Raw genomic sequence first — 15,264 nt, 5'->3', positions numbered from 1 at the left:
CCATCTCTGGGTGACCAGATCTTTCTGTTCCCCCTCCCCTAGAACCACACAGTTGAGATTTGCCGGAACCCTCCCACCTGCATTTTACCGGGTTAGTTTTGGGCAATAACGACATGTACAGATGCCCCTATCAGAGACAACAGTCTCTGAGTTCCCAAAGACCAGCTTTGATCTGAGCAAGTACTTTCACACGGGTGCTGGTGGAGGGATGGGTGTTGGAACCCGGCATGACTGAAATCTAATCATGAGCAGCTTTGTGAGGGTCTATCTCCAGTGATTCAATAATAAAATCTTTAAAACAAACAAACAAAAAAACTAAAATAAAGCAAACCCCCATAAAAGCCACTTTCCTAGGAGACATCCTGGGCCAGACTCTGGACAAGGACCAGCAGGAAGGGCCCGGTCAGCAGGCTCTGGCTTCTTCCGAGGTCAGAGGACTCCGACAGTGAAGAGCAGGGGCCTGGGCTCACCCAGACCTGCTCTTCATTCCACACTCGATGTCCACTGAAGCTCTGAGCTGCAGACAGGCCTCCGACGGCTCCCGCAGGCGTCTGTCCGTGACTCAGGGCTCAGAGATCTGCTGCCTTTGCTCCCACCCCAGGACAAGTAGCAGCTCTTGGCCTTCCAATTAAATCCTGCCCAAAAGGACTAATAGGCTCAAGACTTGGGGGCGCCGGGAGCACTGAAACAGGGGCAGTGCAAGGAGGGAGCTGAGCTAAATGGATTTCAAGGAAACAACAAATGTTAGAATATGGGACTGGGTGCAGCGGGGGCTGGGGGGGGCAAGGGGGGCAGGTCACAGGAGTTGAGTTGAAGCCCGAGTTTTTGTCCTCCAACCCCATCGCCGCTAAAGAAAAAGGCTCCACTCAGAAGAGACTCGCTACAGACACTCCACAGCGACATCTTCCTGGTGTCCTTTCCTTCCAGCTTCTCGACTATTCCGTCAATTCTTTTATTACGGTGCTAATCGCAGGCTGCCTGGTTTCACCATAGGTTAAGTCAATACTTTTCTTTCCCATTCAACTGTGGAAGTAAACATTGTGTTTGTTTCTTCTGGAGGAAATCTCCAGAGCTTAGATCACTTCTTTGCAAGTGGTTGGGCCAGGTGGATACTAAAATTGAGCTGGCAACCACTCCAGTTCCCTTTCCCAGAAGGGACCGCCAGACCCAGAGTAGGGACTTCTATTCCCTAACTGCATCTTCTTTTACAGGCAGGGGGGATGGAGCCTGAGAGGTAAGCCTGGCTCTGAGTGAGCGCCCATCAACTCAAGGGGATCAATGAGTGGAAGAGACATTGAGAAAAATAGTGAAAAAGTGTTCGGGATTCAGTCGGGTGAACTGCGATTCAGCGTTTGAACCCCTTGTATCAAAGGGGCTTTGTGTCCACAAGCCTTTGGACAGAGGTCGGGAGATGTAAGTGGCCCTGGAGATCCCAGGGGAGATAGGAAGAACAGGCTTTGGGTTTGCACAGAATTGGCCTAGCATCTGGCACTTCCAGCGACTGCTTGTCACCGAGCTCCGGCACCTCAACGGGGGACAATATTGCCAATGTCATGAGTCTGCCAGCGGATGAGATGCCAGTGCAGTGGGACACAGTCAGTGTCCAGTGAGTGAAGCTCTCACAGTGAGGGCCAGGGCATCTGCATAGAGCAGAGGTGGGGAGGGCTGCCCGTGTCTGTTTTCCCTGTCTGCACAGGAGAAGCAGCCCTGTCTCTGCTTCTGCCTCTCTCGGAAGAACCTTGAGAAAGCCCATTACAAAGATGTTTGTCCTGGGGCTGGAGCGATAGCACAGCAGGTAGGGTGTTTGCTTTGCACGTGGCCAACCCGGGTTCAATTCCCAGCATCTCATGTGGTTCCCTGAACACCGCTAGGAGTAATTCCTGAGTCCAGAGCCAGGAGTAACCCCTGTGCAACACGCAACACGGGGTGTGACCCAAAATGAAACACGAATCACGATCACGGAATCCCGTTGATTGTCGATTTCTCGAGCAGTGCACGTTCCCCCGGAGATTTCTCCGGCCCGCAGAGAGACAACAGTGGAAAGCGCTCCTAATTGGGTGGCTTCTAAGAGTGGTCCCGATCTGAAATAAAACTAGTGAGGATAATAAATAGGGGGCCCAAGACGACACATGCCGATCAAGGGCAACTTTATTTAACAGCCATGCTGGTTTTGGTTTTATACTTTTCTTAGCAGGGGGTTGGTACATAAGTTGTCAATCATCAGGGAAGTGTCTTCTCAGACCAAATAAGGAAAGGTTCGGGGCGTACTTTGGTGGGCTTACAACATTCTCCAAGAGTAGGTTGAGAAATAGTGGGGAGAGGAAGGCAAGGGTTTATCTGGCAGGAGCATCTGTCAGGAGGAATGCACAAGGCTTTTAGTGTAGAGGAAGGCACTCTACTTTACGGGCTTTTTGGGGTCTCTTAGTTAACTGCCCTGGGCTACTTTTACTTCTTGAGTTTAGCTATTTCCTTTGTCACAAGGGCACCTGTGCCTCAGGTTATGCAAAGCTGGTAATGGAATTTTCCGGTTTGTCCAGGGTAAAGGTTTCGGGGTCCTCTTTTGTTCAGGGTCCTGAGCAGTCCCCAAAAGAGCAGGCTCAGTAAACTCTCCATTCGTCCTATCCCTGAGATTTTAGAAGCCTCTCTCCACTCAGCCTTCCCAATGATGCCACATTGGAGGCTCTTTCAGGGTCAGGGGAATGAGATCTGGCTTTAGCATATGAATACACCATGGGAAGCTTGCAGAGGCTGTCCCATGTGGGCAGGAAACTTTCAGTAGCTTGCTAGTTTCTTCCAGAGAGAGAAGTAGGTTGTAAGATATCGTGTGGCCACAAAGCGGCCGCGTACTTCTGAGAGCTCGCTTTTAAGTCTCTGGATGTTGGCCGTTGATGGGATTACACACATCTGGGTTCCTCTGCCGGTACCTTCATGCGTGAGGCTTGTCCGAACATGTGGAGAGGGGCCTTGAGCATGGCTGTGGCTAGGTTCCAGTGGTCTTTGGCTGCTGGGAGCTCTGCTCGGGGCAGGGAGGGAAGCTGGAGCCCACCCCCTCTGAGGGGCCCCGGGGAAGACAGCCAGGCGTGCAGGCAAGAGACTCTTTTCAGACCCAAAATGAAAAAAAAACAAAGTATGTTTGTCCCGATATACTGAAGCCCTCAGAAGTGTAAAATCTAGCCCAGGTTGATAAAGATAGCTAGGTCTTTGACCAAAGAATGTCGTTCTCCTTCTGAGGGTTACAAAAATACTATACGTGGAGGACAGTCCATATATGAGACTGTGAGCTCCCTGGCCCTGTGCCTTTTCCCACTCACTTCTATCTCCTAATTCTCACAATGTCCCTACCTCAGGCCTATTCACCCAGGGCTGGTCGCTGGCAATGTCCCAAAGCCAAACACTGCACACTGCCCTGAGTGTCTCTGGTTCAGCCTAAGTTCTGGGCAACGTCTCCACTGCCTTCCTCCCAGTGCTCTGCTCGGTCACTGATGCTTGTGACTAACTGCTCAGGCTCATCAGGCCTGGCTTGCTCTGTTCTCTGGCACCCAGGTCTGTAGGCCTCAGCACGAGGGAAGCCTCCTCTGGTCATGACTGAGTTTCAGTCACGCGATGTTCCAACACCCATCCCTTCACTACTGCACATTCCTACACCACCAATAGCCCCAGTTTCTCTCCAACCTGCCTCCCCTCAACTGGCCCTCACAGCCTGCCTCTATGGCAGACACTTTTTTTTTTTTGCTTTTTGGGTCACACCTGGCAATGCACAGGGGTTACTCCTGGCTCTGCACTCAGGAATTTTCCCTGGCGGTGCTCAGGGGACCATATGGGATGCTGGGACTCAAACCTGGGTCGGCTGCGTGCAAGGCAAATGCCCTACCCGCTGTGCTATTGCTCCAGCCCCAATGGCAGACACTTTCCTTCTGTCTCTCTCCCTCTCCCTCTTCTTCTCCCTCTCCTTTTTTCTTTCCCTTTCCCTCCCCCTCCATCTCTCTCTCCCTCCCTCTCTCTCTCCCCCCTCCCTCTCTTTCTCTCCTTTTCCTAGGCACTGTGTTTGCAATATTGTTGCCAAAAGGCTATCAAGTACACCCCTTTACCTCCTTTCCGTACTCAGTTTTTGTCCAGTTTTTGGCCATTTCCAACTATCATTGTCATAGTGGCTTCTTCTCTGTCCTAACTGCATTCTTCCCACCTTTGTGGCAAGCTTCCAACCATGAACCAGAAAGAACAACAACAAAAAAAAGAAAGATGAAGAAAGAAAATGAAAGAAAGAATTTCTTGTTTATCCCGTCCAAGAGAAAGAAGAATGTGGGGCAGCACCGGCAGAGTGAGTCCGGTGGGAGTTGGGGTACGAGGAAGACAGTCAAAGACTTTATGGCAATTTCCACCAGAAGAAAGAGACCAGAGAGCTTGAAAAGCTGGCCAGGCTTAGAATCAGCATGTCTGGAAAGTGAAAAGTTGTCACGGTCGAGGGCTGGGCAGGGAGAATGGTGGCTTAGAGGGAGAAAGGTAGAGAGGAGACCTGGCTGGGTGTGGATTGGGTGTGGACTAGGCTTGGCTGTTTGTTTATTTATTTATTTATTTATCTTGCTTTTTGGGTCACACTCAGTGATGCACAGGGATTACTCCTGGCTCTGCACTCTGCAATTAACTCCTGGCGGTGCTCAGGGGACCATATGGGATGCTGGGGATCAAACCCAGGTTAGCCTTGTGAAAGGCAAATGTCCTACCCGCTGTGCTATCGCTCCAGCCCCTGACACGCTCTTGAACTTGTTTTCCATTTGGATGCTTGTGTCCCTCGTGCAGCCGTGAGCTCAGCCGCAGTAGGGGCTGCGTCTTGTTCACCTTGGCATTTTGGACACCTAGCCAGTTGTTGCAGATGTTTCTACTTGGGGGGTGGGCGGGCCTGGCTGCTCATTGGAATCCCGGCCCTCCCCAGAAGCACTCACAGGCACGGATGCCCCGGCCTTCCCCTCAAAGATTCTGACTTCATTCTTCTGCTGTGTGTGAATTTCCTGGAAGGAATTGTCAGCAGGAAGCTGAGTTGTGGTCCCAGGTGTGCTCTTGACAACACAGCAAGGGAGCCAGGTCCTGAATGCCAGCCTTGTGCGGGGCTTGGTAACTGGCTGCGGAGGCCAGTGTGGGCCTGGCAGGACACGACCTGCTGGCACCCGACGGGGGGTGGGGGGGCAGGCTCCGCAGAGCCTGGGCATGAGCCAGTGCTGTTCTCCATTGTGTTGGTTGAAGACTCTTGTTGTTATTGATTAAAGCCAGAAGACCTGCTTTGTGCCTGGGCACTTTTGGCTTCCCCGACAACCCTCTTCAGCTCCTCCATGGAACCTCCTGGAACTTTCCCCAACTGCCTCCCCAACGACCAACGGCTGCCGCCTCTCCTGCCCGTCCAGGAACCTTCCCAAACACTCTCCGACTCTCAACACCGAAGACCCTGATTGCCTCGAGGCCCAGACAAGTGGCGCATCCTGGAGGGCACTTGACCCCCCAACTTCTCCAGCCCAGGATTTCTCACGTCCCTGCAGCTGCCACCCCAAAGCCCCCCCACGCCACTGGGTAAGTGCTGGGGTCTGTGTCCCCGCTCCCATTTGGTGGGAGGCAGGGACTCCTGCAAGGGCAAACCAGAATGAAGGAGTGAGGCCGGCAGCGTCTGAGGGCTGTGGGCTGGGCGCTCTGTCCAGGGGCATCTCCCACCCTCACGCTAGAGTGACGGAGGCCATTACTCCTGCCGTTTCTATAGGCTTGTCTCTGAGCGTTGTGCCTCCCCCTGCAAAGGTGCTGGGGCATCTTTCTCTCGCCACAGTTCTGACGGGTTGGCATGACCTTAAGCCGAGCAGGCCTTATCTCTAACAGACAACAGCATGTTGCTCTCCCCTGGTTTCCCCTGCCAGGAGGGCAGAGAATCCCTGTGTTCCTCCATCTTAGAAAAGGGAGAGAGCTCAAGAGGGGACGTTCCTGAGAAAGAGGGGCCCAGAGACACAGGCAGCCCCCCAGAATCTCCTCCCCTCCTGGGACAGACCTTCATCCTCTGGGAGTGACGTGGCAGCAATGGGGAAGCCGTCTGGCCATCATGCTCTGGCTTCCCCAGCTCATGACAAAAGGATTAACTAAGACACACAAGGTTCGATGGAAGAAACCAAAGATTGGTTGTTGAGACCGAAAAGCAAGAGCTGCTGAGAAAGAGAATTGTGGCCCTGAGGTGAAGTGACCTCACTGCACCCTTGGATTGAAGGAGGGTTGGCATGGGGACGGTGGCCTAGCATTCCTTGCAGACAGGCTCCCAGTTTCCTCACCCTTTGGGACAATAATGCAAGAGAGTCGACCCTGGAGGTCTCTCTCCCCACAGCCTCCCCACCCCCACTCCCTGTATCCCACCCCTGGTGCTAGCAATCCCTGCTGGGTAAGCTGAAGATTGACAGCTCAGAATGCCAGAGGAGAAAAGCCAGCAACTCTTAAAATAACAGCAGCAAAACCACCCTTTCAAATTCTCACATGCCAGAAGAGTTTCAAATTGGTCATTTAAAATCAAATATTCATTAAAAGCAACAAAATCATTGGTAGCAAAAAAAAAAAATAGTTTAAGTGCCTGTTTGGAGAGGTGGGAGTTTTTTTTTTTTTTAATGTGAAGGACGAGGGAAAGTTGGGATATTTTGTTTACAACATTTTGTTTTTAGATAGGCATACTTGAGAATGAATTATTAAGCATTAGCTATATTCAGACACCGTGGACTGAAGGCAGAGACAACCAGGCTCTCCCAGGGTTAAAAATATGGGCACAGAAAACTGGAACAGAAGGAAGAGATCAATGAACCTTTGGGGGAGGAACAGACACTGGCCCTGAGCAGAGGTGGGCGGTGTGGTCTTCAGAAGGCCAGTGTCCGGCCCTCCTCTCCTCACCCTTGTGGGTAGAGGTTGAGTTCCTGCTACTGTGCTTCCCAGGCACGGTGCTGAGTGCAGGCACCGCAGTTTACAGGCCCAGATGGCCCTTCCCATAGAGCTAACAGTCTAGTTGCAGGCAAGCAGAGCCAAGAGTCTGATACCTGCTCCCAGTGTGGGAAAGTATCCAAGAAATTTCCTTGAAGAAGTGATGTTTAAGTTAACACCTGAAGGAGGAGCAGAAGTCTGCTGTCTGGGTCACAGGCTAGGAGAGAATGGTGTTCGGCCGAGGAGCTTGTGCAAAGGACCTGGGCTCGGAGACAGTGCGGCTGATCAGGAAAGCAGTGAGTCATCACTGTTGCTCTAGATTGAGGAAACGGGATCAGGGCAGTGCCTCCTCAGTGGGTTCTGTTGAGCACTAGTTCCTTGGACTCCTGTGTACATGAACATATACATAACTAAAAGGTACAATTTTAAGCATATCTACATCACGTTATAATTCACAATGCTTTGTGACTATCCACTATGGATTTCCAAGGTAGTCATTTCCCAGCAGAACATCTGCTAGGCGATCAACTCACATTGCCCCAGCCCCAGAAATTACATTTCTACTTTCTGTATGTTTGATGACTTTCAGTGCTTACATAAGTGAACTTAGACAATATTTGTATTTTATTTTATTATTTTTTTTTCACGAGGTATAATTCCACTTTATTTTCCTCGAAAGGAGTTTGTCTTCAATCCTTAAGGTCTGTAGTTGCCTTACATGGGTTTTGGTGGAGGTCTTGGGGCAGCACCCGCAGGCCTGAACCTCGGTGGGGGTGTCCGGTCCTTCACGGGAACGGTTCCTTACCACCTTGCTGTGAATGGCACAACTCACACAGTAGTGTAACTTCACGTACAACTTGGGAAGCACATAAGCGTTGAAAACGCTGCCTTCGGAAATGTCCCGCACAACCGCGGCCTCCACAATGTTTCTAATGACAAGCTTCTTGATCGCCTTACCTTTGGGCACGTGGCTCCAGCCCTTTTTGGCCCATCCATTGTTTCTTCTCTTTTTGGTCATGTTGGAAGTGAAGGTATGAAAGAGCAATATTTGTATTTTATAACTACTTCATAATTCAATGTCTTCAGGTTCATGTGATATCAAAATTTTCTTCCTTTTTTGTGGTTAAGTAATATTCTAATGAATGTATGGATAAATCACAGTTTAATTATATATGTATCTGTTTGTGGACACATGGGCTGTTTTTCACTTGGGGTGTAATGAACATTGACATATAAGTATCTGTTACAGTCCACTTAAAATTTCTGTAGGTTTCTAGAGGTAGAATTGCTCTATGGTAGTCTTATAGCTATTTTTTTTAATAACCACCAAATTGTTTCCACAGTGATTATTCCATTCTATCTTCACAACCAGCTGTGTACATGGGTTCCAATTTCTCTATATTCTCTGCATTTGTTATTTTCTATCTGTGTGTCTGATAATAGCTACTCTTAATGGGTGTGATGAAAATCTCATTGAGATTTTGATATGCCTTTCTTTAAATGGCTGGTAATGTTGAGCATCTCATCACGTACTTATTGGCCATCTGTATATCTTTACTAAATAAATGTTTATTCGAGTATTTTTCAGTTTTAATTGGATTGATTAATTAGAGTTGTATGCATTCTCTATATGCTATTGGATATATGACTTATAAATATTTTCTCCCATTCTACAGCTATCTCTTATCAGTTTATTGATTTTTTTACATGCTGAATATTTTATTCAGTCTTTTAAAAAATTTTTATTAGTGAATCACCTTGAGGTACAGTTACAAACTTATGAACTTTTGTGTTTGCATTTTAGTCATACAATGATTCTTTACCCATCCCTCCACCAGTGCTCATTCTCCTCCACCAATGTTCCCAGTATCCCTCCCACCACCCCCACCCCATCCCTTACCACCCCACCCCGCCTCTGCAGCAGGGCATTCCCTTTTGTTCTCTCTCCATTTGGGTGTTTCGGTTTTCAATAGAGGTATTGAGTGGCCTTCATGTTCAGTCTATAGTCTATTTTTGACACGCATCTTTCAACCTAAATAGGCCTCCCAACATTCTTTACTTGGTGTTCCCTTTTCTATCTGAGCTGCCTTTTCCTCCAGCATGTAAAGCCAGTTTCCAAGCCGTGGAGCAGACCTCCTGGTCCTTATCTCTATCTCTACTACTCTTGGGTGTTAGTCATCCATTCTGTTACTTTATATTCCACAGATGAGTTCAATCTTTCTATGTTTATCCCTCTCTTTCTGACTCATTTCACTTAACATGATACTTTCCATGTTGATCCACTTATATGCAAATTTCATGACTTCATCTTTTCTAACAGCTGCATAGTATTCCATTGTTGTAAATGTACCAAAGTTTCTTTAACCAGTCATCTGTTCTTGGGCACTCGGTTTTTTTTCCAGATTTTGGCTATTGTAAACAGTGCTGCAATGAACTGTCACTGTCACTGTCATCCCATTGCTCATCAATTTGCTCGAGTGGGCAGTAAAGTCTTCCTTGTGAGACTTGTTGTTACTGTTTTTGGCATACTGAACACGCCACGGATAGCTTGCCAGGCTCTGCTGTGCTGGCGGGATACTCTCAGTAGCTTGCCGGCCTCTATGAGAGGGACAGAGGAATTGAACGCAGGTCAGCCTCGTGCAAGGCCAACGCCCTACCCACTGTGCTATCGCTCCAGTCCTGAAACTCAAGTACTATGTTAAATAAGAGTGGTGAAAGCAGCCATCCTTGTCATGGGCTGAATTGTGTTCCCCCCAAATGTATATGTTGAAGTCCTAACTCACCTGCTATGTCCAAATATGAAAGTATTTGAGGGAAGAATCTAGGGCTGGAGCAATAACACATCGGGTAGGGCGTTTGCCTTGCATGTAGCTGACCCAGGTTTGATTCCCAGCATCCCATATGGTCCCCCGAGCACTGCCAGGAATAATTCCTGAGTGCATGAGCCAGGAGTAACCCCTGTGCATCGCCCGGGTGTGATCCAAAAAACAAACAAACAAACAAATAAGTCTTTTAGGATGTGGTTAAGATAAAAGAAGTCAGTGAGATAGGACCTTATCAAGTCTGATGGAGTCCTTATGAAAGGAGGAGATCTGGATACTCAAAGCAAGCAAATTAACATCCTGTGAGGACACAGTGAGAAGAAGGAACCAAGGAAAGAGACCTCAGAAGGAAGGAGCCCTCCTGACACCTGGATCTGAGAAAGCAGTCTCCAGATGTGGGGAATAGATTCCTGTTGCTTAGACCTTAATGCTGTGACAATTCACTATGGAAGCCATAGGCAACTAATATACTTCTCTTCAGTTTTTAATTTTTAGGGGGAAATGCTATGTTTTCACTGTAGGATATGCACCCTTTACCATGTTGTGGTTTTCTTCTGCTCTTCTTAGGGTTTTTTAAATAGTTTTTTTTTAATCAAGAAAGGGGGTGGAGAGATATAGTAAAAGGGTTAAGATACCTGCCTGGCATTCATCCCACCCTGACTTGATCCCCAGTGCCACATGGTCCCCTGAGTATCTCCATGGGTCACTCCTAGGCCCAGAGCTGCTAGCAGTAATCCCTGAATACTGCTGGGTGTGTCCCCCAAGCCCTAAAAGAAAAAAGAAATAATAAAATCAACAAAAGAGATTTCATTTTGTCAAATGCTTTGTCTGTATCAATTGAGATAATGATGGATATTTTTTTCTTTATTCCAGTGTATTATCTTTGCTGATGTTTGTTGAAGCATTCTGGGGGAAAAAAATCTCATGAGGATACAAAATTCGTTTAATATGCTGCTGCATGTTGTTTGTGAGGACTTTTTCACCAATATTAATAAAGAATATTGGTTTTTCATTTTCTTTTCTTATTGTATTTTTGTCTGACTTTGACATCAAGCTGGCCTTGTAAAATGACTAAGGAAGTGTCCCTTCCCATCTTCTCAGGAAGGATTTATAGTGACATATTTCTATTCACTTTTCATTTCCTTCTGAACATATGGATACGGTTAGTGGTTAATGGGGTAATTATATATAGCATCCTACAGCAATGTGATAAGAATAAAATTGAAGTCGGGGCCATTGAAAATTTAAATGGACACAATTTAGCTTTTAGTGCTTACAAAACCTCTCCTCCTATACATCTTTTATATATGGTAGAGACCCATCATTTGACTTTTCCATTTGACTTTTTAATTCGTTTTTTTTTTTTCCTGGGCCAGACCTGACAGCTCTCAGAGCTTACACCTTGCTCTGGGATCATATGCCCTGGCAGTGCTTGACACCAGGGCCAGCCGTACACAAAGCAAACACTTTACCTGCTGTTCCCTCTCTCCAGCCCTGCACTTGACTTTTAAATCCTTTATTAAGCAGCTGAATTACAGTGGCTGAAGAGGTGGTACAGGTGTCAAGACACAGTCCTTACAGGCTCCATGCAGCTGATCCCCATCTCAACACCCCACCCCGCCCCCAGCATCAAATGGCTCCCCCCCGCCCCCCGCATCACTGGATACAGCCCTCGAGACCTCCAGCACTGCAGGAAATCCCCAGCACCGTAGGACAAAAGCAGAATCTTGTCGTTGGGCTTTCACGTGGAAGGGCATGTGGACTGAGAGTTACTGAGAGGGGCCCGGGCCTTCTGAAGACTACTTGAGAACCCCACCCCATCCCTAAAAAAAAGAAAGTTGAATTACAAAGCAGATGTACATTAATACCGACTTTTATCTTTGTGTATTTGAGAGTTTGTTATCTTTTCCAGCTTCAAATTATGTCTATTGTCCTTTGAACTATCTCATCTTTGGAAAGACAGTTTTGTTGGATATAGTAGACTCCATTAAGAATTTTTTTTCCTAAATGCTTCAGATATATGATTCTTAGTGACACACAGGCCCCAAGGTTTCTGCCGAAAAGCACACTGACTCTCTGAGTAAGGATCACGAGTACAAATGCCTTCTTCTTAAGTTTCTTGTACTCATAATTTTTCAGGCTATATTTGGTGTTGTACAGGACCACTCTTGGCTCTGTGCTCAGGGCTCACTCCTGAAGGTGCTCAAGGGACTATATATGTGGATAAGGGGATCAAACAAGGGTGAGCCTCAATGTATTTATAAATTAATATATTTAATTAAATTTGAAGATATTTTGACCATTAGTTTTTCAAATAATCTCTTGCCCTTTCTTTTTCTCCTTCCAGAGGTCTTATAAACAATATTGTGCTCTGGTTGATATTGTGTTTGGTCTCTTAGATCCTGCTCACTTTTCTTATTCTTCTCTCTCCCCCTCTTTATTGTGGAGGTTCTCTCAAGTGGTGTTCAGTAGGCCCAGGTGTTACTGTTGGCAATTCTTGGCCATCTGGGACAGTGGTTCAGTGCTCAGGCCCTATGGTGACAGGAACCACCAGGACCACCTCAATGGCTTTTGTGGGACCCCAGGACCATACCTAGTGATGCTTGGGTAATATTGAGGATTGAACCAGATACTGAGTTTGTCCTGGCTCCCTTATGGCTCCTCAGAAACCCCCCAAATTTCTGTTTGTGTCTCTTCAAATTCACTGGTTTTTTCTTCCTGCTCAGAATTTCAGTTAAATTCCCATTACGTTGTTTTTCAATTTCCGCTTCAGAACTTGTTTTGTTACTTTTTAAAAATTTCTGTGTCACATTTTGATCATATCTTGTCTTCCTGGAGCCTTTTTGCTCATGTTTTCTTTTAACCCTGAGCATACTCAGAGTCATTTTACTAAATAATTTCTAATAAGATTAACGCCCAATCATCAAGGATTATTGATATCAGTTGATTTTATTCCTTTGAATAGGTCATGTTTACTTGAGTGATTTCTTTTCTTTCTAAAAATTGAGCATTTGTAGAAACAAAATAGCCACCTCTCCCAGTCTTTGTTCCAAACTGGCTTTCTTCCCGAGAGTCTTCCTGGTTAGCTGGACCTGCTCTATGCCTTGGTCTCAGGGCAGGCGAAAGCTACCATCTCCTGAGATCATTTCTAAGCAGACTTCCCCGCCCCCTCACAAGTTTTTATCTTATTAAATTATTTAAATTGAATCTCCATGAATTACAAAGTTTCAAAGTTATTTATGATTGAGTTTCAGGCTTAACACTGAGTTCCGACACCAATCCCCTCACTCGTGCCCACTTCTCTCCACCAATGTCCCAGAGTTTCCCCCTCACCCCTTCACCCTTTACCTTCCACTTGCCTCTGTGGCAGGCAATTTTTTTCTTTTTAGACATTTTGGTTTAAAATATTATTACTGGGAGGGTATCACATAACTCTTATACCTCTTTTCAGTGACCCTTTCTCTTCCAAAGGGTCCGCTTTCCTTGACCATTGGTCATAAATGTTCCCATTCTCTTACCTTTCCCACCCCCACCCCCACCAGATTGAGCACCATTGGCCAATTCTGCTCTTTGTTTCTGTATTCTTTAGGCATTTGTTATTCCCCTAATACGTTTCCTTCTATTCCACATATGAGAGAGATCATCTTTGTCTGAATCTCATGTGCCTTTCTTTTTTCCCTTTCTTTAAAAAAATATTTAAACACTTTATTATATTTTGGACTGGAGCAATAGCACAGTGGTAGGGCAATTGATTTGCACGTGGCCGACCCAGGTTTGATTCCTCCGTCCCTCTCGGAGAGCCCTGGCAAGCTACGGAGAGTATCCCGCCAGCACACACAGCAGAGCCTGGCAAGCTACCCAAGATGATTTCGATATGCCAAAAACAGTAATAACAAGTCTCACAATGAAGACGCTACTGGTGACTGCTTGAGCAAATCAATGAACAACGGGATGACAGTGCTACAGTGCTATTATATTTTATTATATAACATAATAGTGAATATATCAGATTGCATTTTCTCAAATGGTAGATGAGACAGAGAATAAACATTTCTGTTATTGAATGACATTTCTTGATTCCTCAATAACAGCTGTCTTTTGAAGCACCCAGTTTCTTGTGACCTCTAGAATATTGTCCATGAAGGTAGCAATGGTGCTTGGTAGTAAAGAACATTTTGTGGAGTTGTTCGATCAAGAGTCCTTGATCAAATATATACTGTTTTCTTGTCATCTGTTTTTCAGCATTTGATTGTGTGTTTATTCATTATTATTCATGAAATATGGTCAAGGGGTGAGTTTTGTGTGTTCATATGGAATGTCCACAGATGGGTGGTAACATACTGTCGTCCTCCCATTAGATATCAAAGCAAACTCAACCTTGTTATAGAGTCATCTGGAAGAGAAGAAAATGTAGGTTTATGATGACAAGCACAAAGCAAAGTTCTGTTTTGAATTGGAACTACATGTTTCAAGATAATTTTGCTTGATGTTGACCATTTGACTGTTGATACTACCATGGTGAATCCACAAACAGTTTTCATCCCTTGACAACTGCTCACCACACACCCACCATCCTGCCTCTCAGGTGCCTTTCTTAACACAGCTGCTTTGGAAGGGCTTCATTTCCCAAGGACTCTCACCTTAGTTTCTCCTTGGCTCTTTGTCTATTATATGTCCTGATCCAAAGGGGAAAACCAAGAACTTGGGCTGTGGTTTCCTCTACATCAAAAGCAAATTGTTATGCCAGGTAGCAGGTGGGGTAAGGATGAGTCAAAATGCCAGGAAGTCTTCCCTCTGTGAAGGCCGTTTTGTCTTGATGGTAATTTATTTGAATGTTCTCATACTATTTTCCAAAAGTTCTGTAAGGTTAGATGATGTTGCTTAGAGTTTCTTTATATTTGTGTTGTTCTTTTAAAAAAATTGTTTGCTTGTTTGGGGGCCACACCCAGCAATGTTCAGGGGTTGCTCCTGGCTCTAAACTTAGGAATGATTCCTTGCTGGGGATCAAACCCAGGTCAGCCGCTGCAAGGCAGACACCGTCCACACTGTACTATCACTCCAGCCCTGTTGTTGCTCTTTAAGTTCCCAGTAATAATGAGAACTTGGAGCTTCCTAATCTATCATTTTGCTGGTGTCACCTGCATTGGTTTGATTTTTATAAACAGCTTTATTGAGAAATAGTCTATACACCGTACAACTTAACTGTCTGGCACCATTGAAGTGTAAATATTTTAGTGTTTGGGGCATAATTATAGATATGGGCAATCATCCCCAGCCAATGTTAGAGCCTTTTTATCACCTCTAGAAAGAAATCAGCTCGTGTGCATTAGCTATCATCATCATCCCTGCATTGACCCACAAGCCCTTTGCCAGACGGAGCCACCGATCTTTGTGTTTCTACCTAGTAGCCTATTTTACACATTATATACATGTGATGGTAAAATGTGGTCTTCTTTCTTTTTTATTATATATTTAGGGGACTCTCCAGCTGTGCTCAGAGCCCCCAGGGTCACTC

Source organism: Sorex araneus, chromosome 7 (assembly GCF_027595985.1).
Source record: "Sorex araneus isolate mSorAra2 chromosome 7, mSorAra2.pri, whole genome shotgun sequence".
Classification (NCBI taxonomy): domain Eukaryota; kingdom Metazoa; phylum Chordata; class Mammalia; order Eulipotyphla; family Soricidae; genus Sorex; species Sorex araneus.
The sequence above is the reverse complement of the archived record's forward strand: the minus strand, read 5'-3'. Positions refer to the sequence as shown.